Here is an 11,930-nt window from a genome sequence, read left to right on the forward strand (position 1 = left end):
GCCAGAACGGCTGACAAAGAAAAAAAAAAGTGTGGTCATTATGCAAGTGCCACCTAGCTTCTTCGCGATGTCGATTACTTGAGAGTACTCGGAGATCGCAATCGTAAAACTGGTAGCGTCTTTACCCCCCTCTCTCTTGTGGCTTCGTGAGAAGCACAACTGATGCATCGTTTAATCAATTTATTTGTCAAACCGTTGGACACTGTGGCGTCATAACAGACGACCGCGTGAGGCAGAACGAGTGCCACCAAAGAACCACGACGGTGTTACACCACGTGACCACCTTCCGCGTAATGAACTTACGACACATGCAGATCCTCGGAATCGAAACCGAAAATGGTTTGGGAAGAAGCCGGTACAGAAATTTATTTGGAATGTTCGGAGACTTCCAGCATCCTTTCGTGGTTTTCAGAGTGCCGAAACCCTTGCAGACATTACGGGTGACATTCAATTGAATTTCAACAGACAGTCCATTAAATGCAACGTTAAGTCAATAGAAATCCAACGCAATCTGTATAACGACATTTCGTACGGGAGTGTCCATGTATAACCGAATTTCGCCATAGACTGGCCGAATAAGTTTTCAGCGGGGCTCCAGCTGTCAGATTTCAAGCTTATTTTTTGCCCGTAATAAAAAAATATAATACTAACATACGTTAATGCCAAAGTGTGCGAAGCTAGGCTGGTTGTTTTCAACATGGCTCGTAATGACTAACAGTGCAGTAACACTAGGAAGCAGCTAGGACGGCAAGAAACGCAATAAAAGAAAGCGTTGATAGCCAACAGGGTCGCCGCGTGAACTGCATCGCTAAAAGCGATCAGTGGCCAGAGAACGGGCCTGACATGACCTATCGGGATCATGATCATCATTGAGTTGATGTCCATTGCAGGATGAAGGCCTCTCCAAGCGATGTCCGATTACCCCTGTCTCGCGCAAGCTGACGCCCCCTATCATATGCTTGCAAATTTTATCATTTCATCACACCGCCACGTTCTATGCCGTGCTCAACGCACGCTTCCCTTCCTTTGGCTCTAATAGATCACTAGTTATCTGCCCTACGCACTACGCGGCCTGCCCAGCTCCACTTATTCCTCTTAATCTTGACTAGGATATCAACTACGTCACGTTACTTCTCAATCCGCACCGCTGTCTTCCTGTCTCTCAACGTAATGTCAGGTAGTCTTTGTTGCCATCTTGCGCGAGCCTTAGTTCCCCTCCACCTTCTCTGTTGACCAAACAAAATCCAAACTAACCTATGTGCATACAAGGGATGAAGTGTAATAGAAGATGAGGATGACTATACTTATTCGAAAAAAAAAAACAGACGTGATATGCCATTCCGGACGCCGTCAAATTCTGCCATATGCCAAATTATGCAATGGCGGCGCCGCGAGCCAATCAGAGAGGCCGCAGCATGCCCTCTGAGCCATTCACGGCGCTGTCAAGATGGTGAATCGGACAACACGGTGGAATTTCAAAAGATCCAGAGTAGCACCCCCTCCCCCGTCCCGAAGTGGACACATTTGGGCATGGCGGTCTGCACACCGTCTATAAACCGGCTGACTTCATTTTTTTAGTATTGCCCATGATCGTCAAACACTTGGCGATCTTTAATTTTTTTTTTTTTGAAAGCGAGGGAATTAGGGTGGTTGCTTGGGCTAGTTGCTAACTCATGATAAAAACGAGGTAGAGCGGTGGGTTCTTGATCACGTTCATGTTCATGTTCAGATCGTGTTCTTAGTACGATGACTTGACGTTAGAACACCCCTTGTGACTGCCTTTCGTTTTTCTGCGCATGCCCCCTCTCGTATATACACACGCGATGAGGCAACGCGACATCGTCGGAAGTCAGCACAGTGTATGTCCTGTCTCGCAGTCCTTTCCTTCGCTCTGCGCATCGTTTTTATCGAGGGAACTTCGCGGCTGTAGAAGCAAAAAAAAAAAATGGCTGGGCGAATTGAGAACGGGAGCAAAAGGGGTGTAGGGTGAAGAAGCGGAGGAAGATGACCGGCAATTCCTCGTCGTTCGTCTCTTCGCGTGACGGAGGAGCGCTCGATGAAGAAGGACAGTGGCGTCGGACGCCGACAACAAGCGAGCCGGAGGCGCGGGTGGACGCGGCTCGCGAGCGGCTCCAAAGGGCACACGCAACGGCATCGACGACGAAGAAGAAGACGAAGCGACGGGAGGCGTCTGTGGTTCGGCGGCCGAGGAAGAAGAAGGAGCGAGCCGCTGCCTCCTCCTCCTCCTCCGAAGCGAGGCCGTCGCTTTCTCAGGGGTGGGCTGGCGGCTGCGCAAGCCACTTCCGGATTCCAGCGGGAGAGTTACCCCCGCTGCCGGATGGGCCGGCCGTCTGCTCCCCGCTCTTCGTCGTCGTTCTCTGGGTCCGCGAAAGAGATCAATAAACGGCCGAGTGGTGGCCCGGGCCGCTTGCGCGTGTGCCCGTTGCCTTTCGTTTCTTTCTCTCTTTGGCTCCGCAAGCATTCCGCTTGCAGGAAGATTTGAAGTCCATTACGATGGCCGTTAAAAGAAAACAAGAAAAGTCATTTCCACGAAGGGTCTAAAAAATTTCTAGCTCAACGAGTTACAACGAGAAATAACGTGTTCTTTTTTTCTTTGTTTCTGTTTTCTCATCCCTTGCGGGCGCCAGTCAATTAGATCCTTTGAAAGTTCAGAAGTTACTGACAGGGGTTGAAGGAGCAGTGTCACTGAAATGAGCGTTTCGAGAGCACGACTCACCTTGGCCCGGGTAGCAACTCTCTGACTTTGCTATCCCTGATGAAGACGAGTTCTGTTGCCGAAACGTTCGCTTCAGTGACATTCCTCGTTCTACCATGTGTCTATCACTTCGAGCTTCCATCTTCTGTCAACCTCCCTCTTGTTTTGCATTGAAAGTTTAGTTTCACCATGCTTTTTATTTTGTCATCTTCAAACGCTGAAGAACGTATTACTGCACAGTGGATCAAAAATATTCAATCGTTCAGTGAATTTTTCTTTTCTCAAGTGTACAGAATGCGTACCTACGGGAACGTCAGATGTGAGAAAATCAACTATTTCTTTGCTAGCTTACTTTAAAAAAAAAACACCTATCCGGTCACTCGAAATATATGCTGGACGCAAACGTTCAGATAAACAGTGAAACGAGTGAATCCACTACATGATGACATACGGATACCGAGTGCAAACACCCCGGAAGTCTACGTTCCAATTCGTTTTACTAAAAACATTTTACGCGTGTTGTTCAAGCTTGCAGTACGGTTTGAATCAGAAGGGTTTCAATTTGTTTACGACAAATTTTAAATAATGTATTATTTTCTTCCGTGTAAATTTCGCTCCGCAATGCGCTGTCTTGGCGTTCACAATTGTGCACACAGCGCCTTGATGGGTTGTGTTCCTGCATTCTCGTCTGATAGCAATTCTAGAAACACACCTCATACGCATGGAAATTCAAAACTGGTCCATAGAAAAAAAGATAGTGTTATGGTTAACCATCGAACGGGAACTCTTGCACGTGCCAGAAGTTATCCAAGGTTTGGGGCGTTCGGGTTCGTCGCGTAAAGCGAGGAAATGACAAATCGAAACTATAACGCTTGAGCAGCAAAATGGCAGCGAGCAGCTAATGCAATTCTATCGTGCCCGACGTGTGGCAGTTGTATAACCGGACGCGTATTCTAGAGCTCTCCTGCGCTCAACAGTACCCCCCCCCCCCCCTCCATCGACTCCAGAAAGTAGATCGCAGCGCCCTCCCTCGACAGAAATAGTTACTGCGCTTCGTTGGTATTTCATGGCGATTCCTGAGAAGCGATGCGTCTTCATTGTCCGAGCCGTGGCGCTGGGATCAGCTGACTGGAACGTTAACAGGTCAGCAGTCGAGATAAGCAAGAAATGTTTAGTGTATTGGTGGGGGGGGGGGGGGGGGAATAGGCAAGAGGTTGATAGGACTGGACCCGTTACAGGTATAGGTAAAGGTACGAGCTATATATCGAAGTTTTCAGTAAGGGAAAAAAAAACATTAAGGAGATGCATGCAAAAATGACAGACTGAAAAGCATGCATAGCATACCTCATCAGCTCGAGCAGACTAGGTGAGTATTTGTGACCACCCCGTTTCAACGGGGACGCCAATAAATTATCATCATCATGGAACGGAGGAAGAGTTTCCTTCGAGTCGGAAGTCGTTTGAGAATGCGGCTCAAGGTTCCGGTCTCGCGACTATCCTCACTGAACACCTTTGTCTTTGCATTGTTTCAAAGCAGCGATCCAACTGTGTTGTTAAAAGGAAGCTTTAGCTCAGGGGACTCTGTGTAAGCACATGGCAAAGGAGAAATTGTACACATCCTATGGCAATTTATAGCCTAATGTTTGTAGGCCACTATACAGCCCTGTCCCATATACCCTTTGATATTGGCCACACCATCGACTATATCATACTATTTCTTGGCGCTTTTTGGCAATTACTAGCCCTTGCGCCACAATACCATGTGCATAATCATCATCATCATCATCATCAAAGGAGAAATCGTTTTTCTCGACAATCACTGCGCCTAATTCAGTGAGATTTGTTGTATTAAAGACGTTAGAATGTTGTAGGCGTACGAAGTTGAGTCTGAATTCATTTCATCTATTTTTTTTCATGGTGTGAAATTCTTGAAAGCTGGAAAATTAAAAAAGACGGTAGTATCAAATTCGCAGCTCTGTGACTGGGCAATCAAAAAAGAAAGAATGCAATAATTCTGTAAACAGTGTCTAGTAATACGTCTAAAGTGGACAAAAATGATTTATTGTAAATCGCTCTGAAGTGCACTGCTATGCCTTATGAGCAGGACTTTTGAAGAACCCTCGGAAACTTTGCAACAACTTAACGTAAACTGTAAATTCACATATCACTTTTGTCCTCTGGCGATGCTCTAAAAGCCGAAGCTTACAAAACTGCGAAATCTGATTTTGGCTCGGAGTTACGGACTTGCGAATGTCGTGCATCATTTTGCTTCCTTGCAAACCCTGGCAGTTCAATAAAAAAAAAGCATCATTCTAAATAAGAACACTATAAATAAAAAGTTTCTCGTCTAGAATTGTTATGATTAAACTTTTCTTCTCAAATGCAACAAATTTCACTGAAACCGGTCCAGCGCTAAATGCCACGAAAATCTTTGTATGTTTTTTTTTTATTATTATTGTAGGAATATTTGAGTAGGGAAATCAGACCTGAGCCCACGCTAAAGCTTCTCGTGCGTTGAACTGGAATGTGTTTTTTTTTTTCTTTTTTGTGTACACGTGGTTGGGCATAAAAGCGTTCGGGCCTTGGCTTGTTCCGGCTGAACGCCTTTTGTCTGTCCGTTATCTCGCTGGCGTTGATCCCGCTGTGTTGTTGCTAAGATAATCGTGTTACGGTTTGTGTCTTCTTCGTGGGTGCGTGTGCGCGTGCGCGGACTTGGCGAGGACGCGACGCGCTCGTTCGTTGCACCTCGCTGTCTTGTCAGCGCATCGTTTCACTGTCAATAAAGCGAAGCGCCCCCCTTGTGCCGTCCATGAAACTAAATAATAATGAAAAAAAAAGCAAACATTAGGTTGGAAAGATAACGTTGGAATGTCGTGTCGGCCTCGCGTTCCTCGGAAGGGCCTTCTTCTGGGTGTTTCCTGCTCCTCCTTTTTTTTTATACAGTCGTTGACGTCATCATTGCGTCACGAGAGAGAGAGAGAGAGAGAGAGAGGGGTCTGGGAGCTCTCGTCGGGAATCGCTCGCATTCCAAGGTCGCCCCTCCCTCCACATCCCCCCCCCCTCCATCCACCCGGACTGACAACCTGCGCGACATAAGCATAGTGGGTGTGTTTGGTTGTTTCGTTGTTTAGTTAGTTTTTTTTTGTTTTTTTTTCAATTTACCTGTGGCAGTTATACTCACTGAATTGGATTTCCCGAAGAGGCGAGCATAACTTACACGAGAAATTGTAATTGTAATTGGCCACTTGTGGTGAGGTTTGATCGATTAACTTTCAGACCGTTCACTTTACGGCGCGTGCTGACCGGCGTGTAGCTCCACTTTTGATTAAAGGATAAAGCTTTGGCTCCGGGATTAAACTTTGCTTTCCTCTATTGAAATACGCGCAAAACGCGGGAATGCTTTTATTGAGACAGCCGCTGGATCAATTTCAATGAAACTCATTGAATTCGACAGAGATAATTTAATTCTAGCAACTCTAGGAAGCAGGGAGCCCGAGTTCACAAAACTCTCCTGTTTTTAAGCGTTCTTTACTATTGGCCAGCGGCGTTCTCTAATGTTTCCTGCATCAGGATTGGTCTAGCATTTTCTCTTACGAACAATTCTAGCGCAAATCTTTCCGTGAACGGGGGCCCAGAATTTTTATATAAGACCTCGAATTATTTACAAAAGATTGTCGAAAATCGATAACATTAAGAAAAATATAAGAATGCGATGTCTCCAAACCTATCTATCTCTTCGCACCAAATATATATAATTGTATTGGCGTTGCGCGACAAAGTAGATGCTCATGCGCGAAGAAACAGAAGATCAGGGGATGATGACGGATGTACGTACGTACAAAATAATGGTAATAATAATAAAATAATAATAATTCATTACTTGAACGCATAAGCAAAGTCTGCCCGACTCTTGGTCAATCCCCGTGAGTGGGTATTCGCCGAATCCATCAAGGGCATCATCATCATAATCATCATCATCATAATCATCATCATCATCATCATCATCATCATCATCGTATGAAAGCGATGAAGTAAAATCGTTTGCACTGACGAGCCATGTTTTGAGGCAACAGCAACTTCCTTCCTCCCCGTCCTAGAAGTGCGGCGAAGCTGGCCGCGACTTCGAAGAACGCCTGAACGGCGGGCTTCATCCGCGAGACGTGAACGATTTCTACGCTCCGGCGACGGCGGTCACGTGACGGAGTCTTAACCAGGGCCACGAGACAGTTGCTTGCGCAGCTTTGTCGCACACCGGTGCATGGCGCCGACGTAGCGCGGCGGGAACTTGAAATTGATTATGAAGAACGACCGAGGAATATGGAAGGAAGTAAATAGGGGCTGCGAGAGCGTCGAGGTATTTGTACAGGGAAAAAAAATTGATTCACAGTGGGGGAAAAGAACCAGGAGATTATACTAGCAAGTATGCGGCCTGTAGGGTGAGCAACAGAGGAACTAACAACGTCAAGCGGAAAGTCAGATAGTCTGAAATAATCTCGTGGGTGGCGGCAACGGAAAAGAAACCTGCCACGAGTAACTACTTGAGAGGAAAAAAAATGAAATCAGGAAAGAAACAATTTATAACTCAAAGGGAAGCTCATTGCTTTTCGAAGCGAGATCGGGTTGCCTTAGAACACGCACCTATAAAGCGAGATATAAGAAGGAAGAAGAAGCATGTGCTTGCTGCGGTAAAGCTAGGGAAACGACGGAGCATGTTTTATTAGAAATGTGAAGACGTCTGCCCAGCGGTCGATTAAGGCACCACTGGCCTCCTTGAAGCCCTTGGGTTCAGCGACAGCAGGGGGAAAGTAAACATGTCTGCAATAGAGATTAGTAAGAGGTGATTGGAAGTTTGGTGGGAGAAAAGTAGGGGAACGACAAAAAGCGGAGACGCACGAAGACAAAGTTTACAATATGGGCTCAGAAAATTTGGTTATGGGAATTCATCGTGTTTTTTTTTTTAACCTAGATAGGAGATTAGGCAGCACAATAGCAAGAGCTCGGTGGCGCAACCCACCGCCCCGTTCGAAGGGGGACGCTCATAACATCCATCCATCCAGAGAGAGCATATCTTACACGTTCGCGCCGACGTCACATCCGTTACGGGAAGGTGATGGTGGACCCCGGCATAAAGCACTTTCGTGTTAAAAAAAGCCATGCATTTTGTGAGAACAATGTCAACCGGTTAAGACGGTGTATGAAGCACAGTCACGATGTGAATGCTAATGATGTCAAGATAGCCATAGCTTCATCGGGGTCACAGAACCTGCACTGTTATACGCGCAATTTGTAAAGCTTAGTCGCAGCTTTTTTGAACTTTTTTTAACAGAAAGTGTGTCTAATAAAACCATTACTGAAGCAACTTTTCTATCTTGGAAGTCGCTAAAGATGTCGCCGGTCACTAAACAACAAAATTTGTCGCCGAACAGGCAAGAAAGGCGCTAATTCTTGCGACGACGTTGCTACAAACAGAATCGCACTGCTGCTGCTAGTGCACTGTGAAGCATTTCACGTGTCCGTGCTAACTAAAGAAGCCGCCATTTTTTGCGCAAACGGAGATGTCGTAATTAATTCGAACATATATTTTTTCTAGGATTATGAGAACCGTAAATGGCGGAAATATTCGCAAAGAAAATTATTGCTGGCATCGCTCCTTTAACCGACTTTTTTTTTGCGTTTGCAACAAGAAAATAGATCTATGGTAAGTACTGCCAGCAGTCCAAAGTCCGCGCCCTCGAAGATCGCGCGGATGGGACCGCGCTATTCAGGACTCCGACAGTAGTGCTTCGCGTTTAAATTGGGGATAAGGATGAGGGAAACGGAGTTGCTTGATCTTTTGTCAGTTACGACCAGGGAGATTAAAAACAATATTTATGCAGATGCCACGCACCGAGGGAATCGGTGTACGCGAAGCTTTCACGAGCTAGGAATGGGAGGGGGGGAATCGCGCATTACGACAAGGGACATGCTACAAAATTTCAGTGATGATAGACGCCTCAGCGACCATGGTGGACCTTGCAGATCAAGCAGAAGGTTCATTCAGCGGTAAAACGTTTTATTTCGGCAAGAAAACGGGCCTCGCGCGCGTGACCCTGTAGAAACGCGCCTCGGGGGCCACAGTATGCCCGAAATTGAGGGCCGGGGTGACGCTGCCCGAATGCTGGCAACTTTGTTTCCAGCCTCCACGTTTGTGGCAGCCCACGTGCGAATCACTCCGTAAAATATCGAACGACATCGAGCCATCCGGAATCGGAAATTTCCTTCGCTGTCACGCAGCTCCTGTGTGTGACGAAGGACGCGCAGCGCTATTCCGGCAGGCAGACCGTATCGCGTAACTTCTGCGTCCACCTTATGCTAAAAGATGCACGCTCACATTTTGTGAATTGGTTCTGTGGGGCGCTGAAAGTGTCTCAAAGCGCTCGCTGGCACGAGGGAAATTTGTGCTTTTTAACGCGACAGCGTTAAGGAGCTCGTGTCCAGAAAAGCCGGCGTCGTCGGCGTCGGTGTCGGCGGCGTTGGCCGTGAGCGATAAATCCCGGGAGGCACTTCAAGAATAAAAAAAAAACAATTTGCATGATGGGCTGGGTGGGAATCGAACCAGGGTCTCCGGAGTGTGAGACGGAGACGTTACCACTCAGTCATGAGTTTTTTTTACATCCTTCTTCAGGCAGGCATGCGTCCCCGGCATTGTGGTTAAAAGCATAGAATTTCTTACAATAAGTAATTCATAGGGGGAAAGCTGTGGCGTTGTGCTGATTCATCCACCGTGGTAATGGTAGGTGGTACGTGAATACTCGTGCTTGTGACTGGAGACGTTCTTGTGGCTTTGTTTATTACCCATCATATGCCTTCATATTAGCCTAATTTTTAAAACAATATATACCTTAAATGGAGAAGGTAGTGAGACTGAGAACACGCATAATCGCTGCTAACTGCAGCGGTTCCAGCTGTCCACGCGACCGTGGTGTAATGGTTTCAATGTCGGGCTTCCATGCTAGAGGTCCCGTGCTTGAATCCTGCCGTCGGAGAATTTTAGTAATGTTCATTGAATTGTTTAAAAAAAGGCAGTACTTCATCAAAAATCAACAGTTTTTGCAAAGCAACGAAGCAGCTTAGAGCCAGAAAGACAAGGTTTAGGTCCATGTACTAAGCATCATTTCCATGCTGGCTGCAGAACCGCCCTGCTTGCAGGTTCCGTAGACATTAGCGCCACAGTTCGCTCTATAGTGGCTGTATGAAAGTCTATGGTCAAAGTAACGGGCTTCTGTGCTAGGGGGAACAGGGCTCGAAACGAACCATTGAAAATGTAATTTCTTTATCTATGTATACAACTATATATCTTGCGCCGCGATTTCCGTGACCTCTGGGAGCTTGGTGTTGTGACGTCAGTGTGCGCCTGCGCAGTCGCAGATGCATGCCTGCAAAGTGCCGGAAGAGGCTAACACAGCTTCGCCTTTTAAGCTAGCAGTTTCTTCAGAAGGGCGAAGTATTGCCTGCGATAGCAAGGCTAAGCGTGTTGCTTGAACTCCTCGTACGGTTTGACGTAATAGTTCTGCGGAAACTCGCAAGGTTGAGAAAAGTAATTGAGAAAGGGGAAACGACGCGATGTTTCCACTATATCTGCACAGGTGACACAAAATATAGAGCGCAGCACTGCTTTCTGAGGCTCCTGCTGGACGGTGTTAATTGAATTTGTTTCGTTTCAGGAAGAAAGTAATGTACTGGAAACTCTACGAAGCAGAATCTTGACCTGGAATGCCGTACGAACATACCCTAAAATAGGTAAGTTTCAAAAAAAAAATTTGAAGCACGATGTTTACAAATCTGCAGCTGCACAACCAAAGATGTCGCAGTTGTGTAAACTACGCATTCCTTAGAGCTCCTAAAGCGGACAAACTTGATGTACGCATTCACAGCTCACGTAGACCTGTCGTGGTGTTCATGAGGGCTTTGCGAAAGTCCTACTCTGAAATTTGTCGCGTATATACTAAGCAGCGGTGCATAGTACATCAAATATGTCCCTTCTATATGTATTATTAGGTGCAGTTTACAGAATTGTGATATCGATTATTTTTTATTATTGGTGAGTTATGCAGGTGTAAACTGAATTCTAACTTCCTTTTTTTTTTCAACACAGTCAAACGCCTTTATATGAGGTACTGGGGACCTACGTAATCCTTCTCTCTACATGTCGCTTAGTTGTAAAGGCCGCGCGCCGTACCACTCACACTGGAGCCGGGTAAGCCGGTTCACCAAGAGAAAGCCTTTATTTAACGGAGTTCAAGAGATACTTAGTAAACAAGCCGTGTTTTTCTTTTTGTGTTGTTGTTGTTTTTCATTTTTTGAGCGCGGTTCGTCTCCGAAGAATGTGCAACAGCACCAAACCTAGTTGTACCGATGTTCCCAGCATGCCCCGTGGCGAAACGCAGGAGCTAGGCAAAGTGAAGCTGTGCAGACATCAGCGAACTCACCGCCCAGGCGGCACGTCAGGTCGGGCCAACGTTGGAAACATATTGGCACTTCCTGGCCCAATGACGGCCCAAGATTACCAGCGTGGTTCCAATATTGGCAGTGCCATTCTGAATCCTGGCCCAATGATGGCCTAAGGTTAACAGCGTAGCGCGAATATTGGCTGTGCCATTCTGATAGAGATCCAACGTTGGCCCACAATACACAGTCAGTAAACAATATTGGCTGTGCCATTCTGATAGAGATCCAATGTTGGCCCACATTACACAGTCAGTAAACAATATTGGCGCTGCCATTCAACAAGGCGGGAATTATTGAACCGACTTTCGTACGGATTTGCCAATATGGGTTAATAGTTGGCTTTCTTTGGAGGACATTGGCCCGTAATAAGCCAATTTTCCCATTGTTGGTTTTTAGTGCTCTACGACTTGCTGATATTGAACAACGTGTTTTGAAAACTAATGCACTGATCACAGGCACACTGCGCAGGAACCAGAAATATGCTCTCCCGTGTCAACTCCATGCATGGTACACCGCCATTTTTGTACTACGCGTTCAGCGAAATGCGCCCCCTAAAGAGAAAAGCCAGTGCACCACGTAGCAAGCAGGGGAAGTCGCATAAAATTAGCCGCTGCTTTATTGATCGTGCATGGGAACATGAGCTTTCCATAAGAAGCAACGGTATTGCGAATTTGTCTGCGCATTGTATATTTTGCATGTACGCTCCGCGGCTTTGGATGATCAGGAT

General features: G+C 46.4%; 1 long non-coding RNA gene across 5 annotated transcripts in view; it reads left to right on the forward strand.

The window, feature by feature from the left end:
* Positions 1-11,031, forward strand: part of LOC129384347 (uncharacterized) — a 28,382-nt gene extending 17,351 nt beyond the window's left edge. For all 5 annotated transcript variants that reach the window (XR_008612084.2, XR_008612085.2, XR_008612082.1 and 2 more), the window contains 2 exons: positions 10,420-10,495; positions 10,851-11,031. This is a non-coding gene — a long non-coding RNA (uncharacterized lncRNA). The remainder of the gene's footprint in view (positions 1-10,419; positions 10,496-10,850) is intronic.
* The last annotated feature ends 899 nt before the right edge of the window (positions 11,032-11,930 follow it).

The sequence above is a fragment of the Dermacentor andersoni genome, chromosome 8 (genome assembly GCF_023375885.2).
Source record: "Dermacentor andersoni chromosome 8, qqDerAnde1_hic_scaffold, whole genome shotgun sequence".
Lineage (NCBI taxonomy): Eukaryota > Metazoa > Arthropoda > Arachnida > Ixodida > Ixodidae > Dermacentor > Dermacentor andersoni.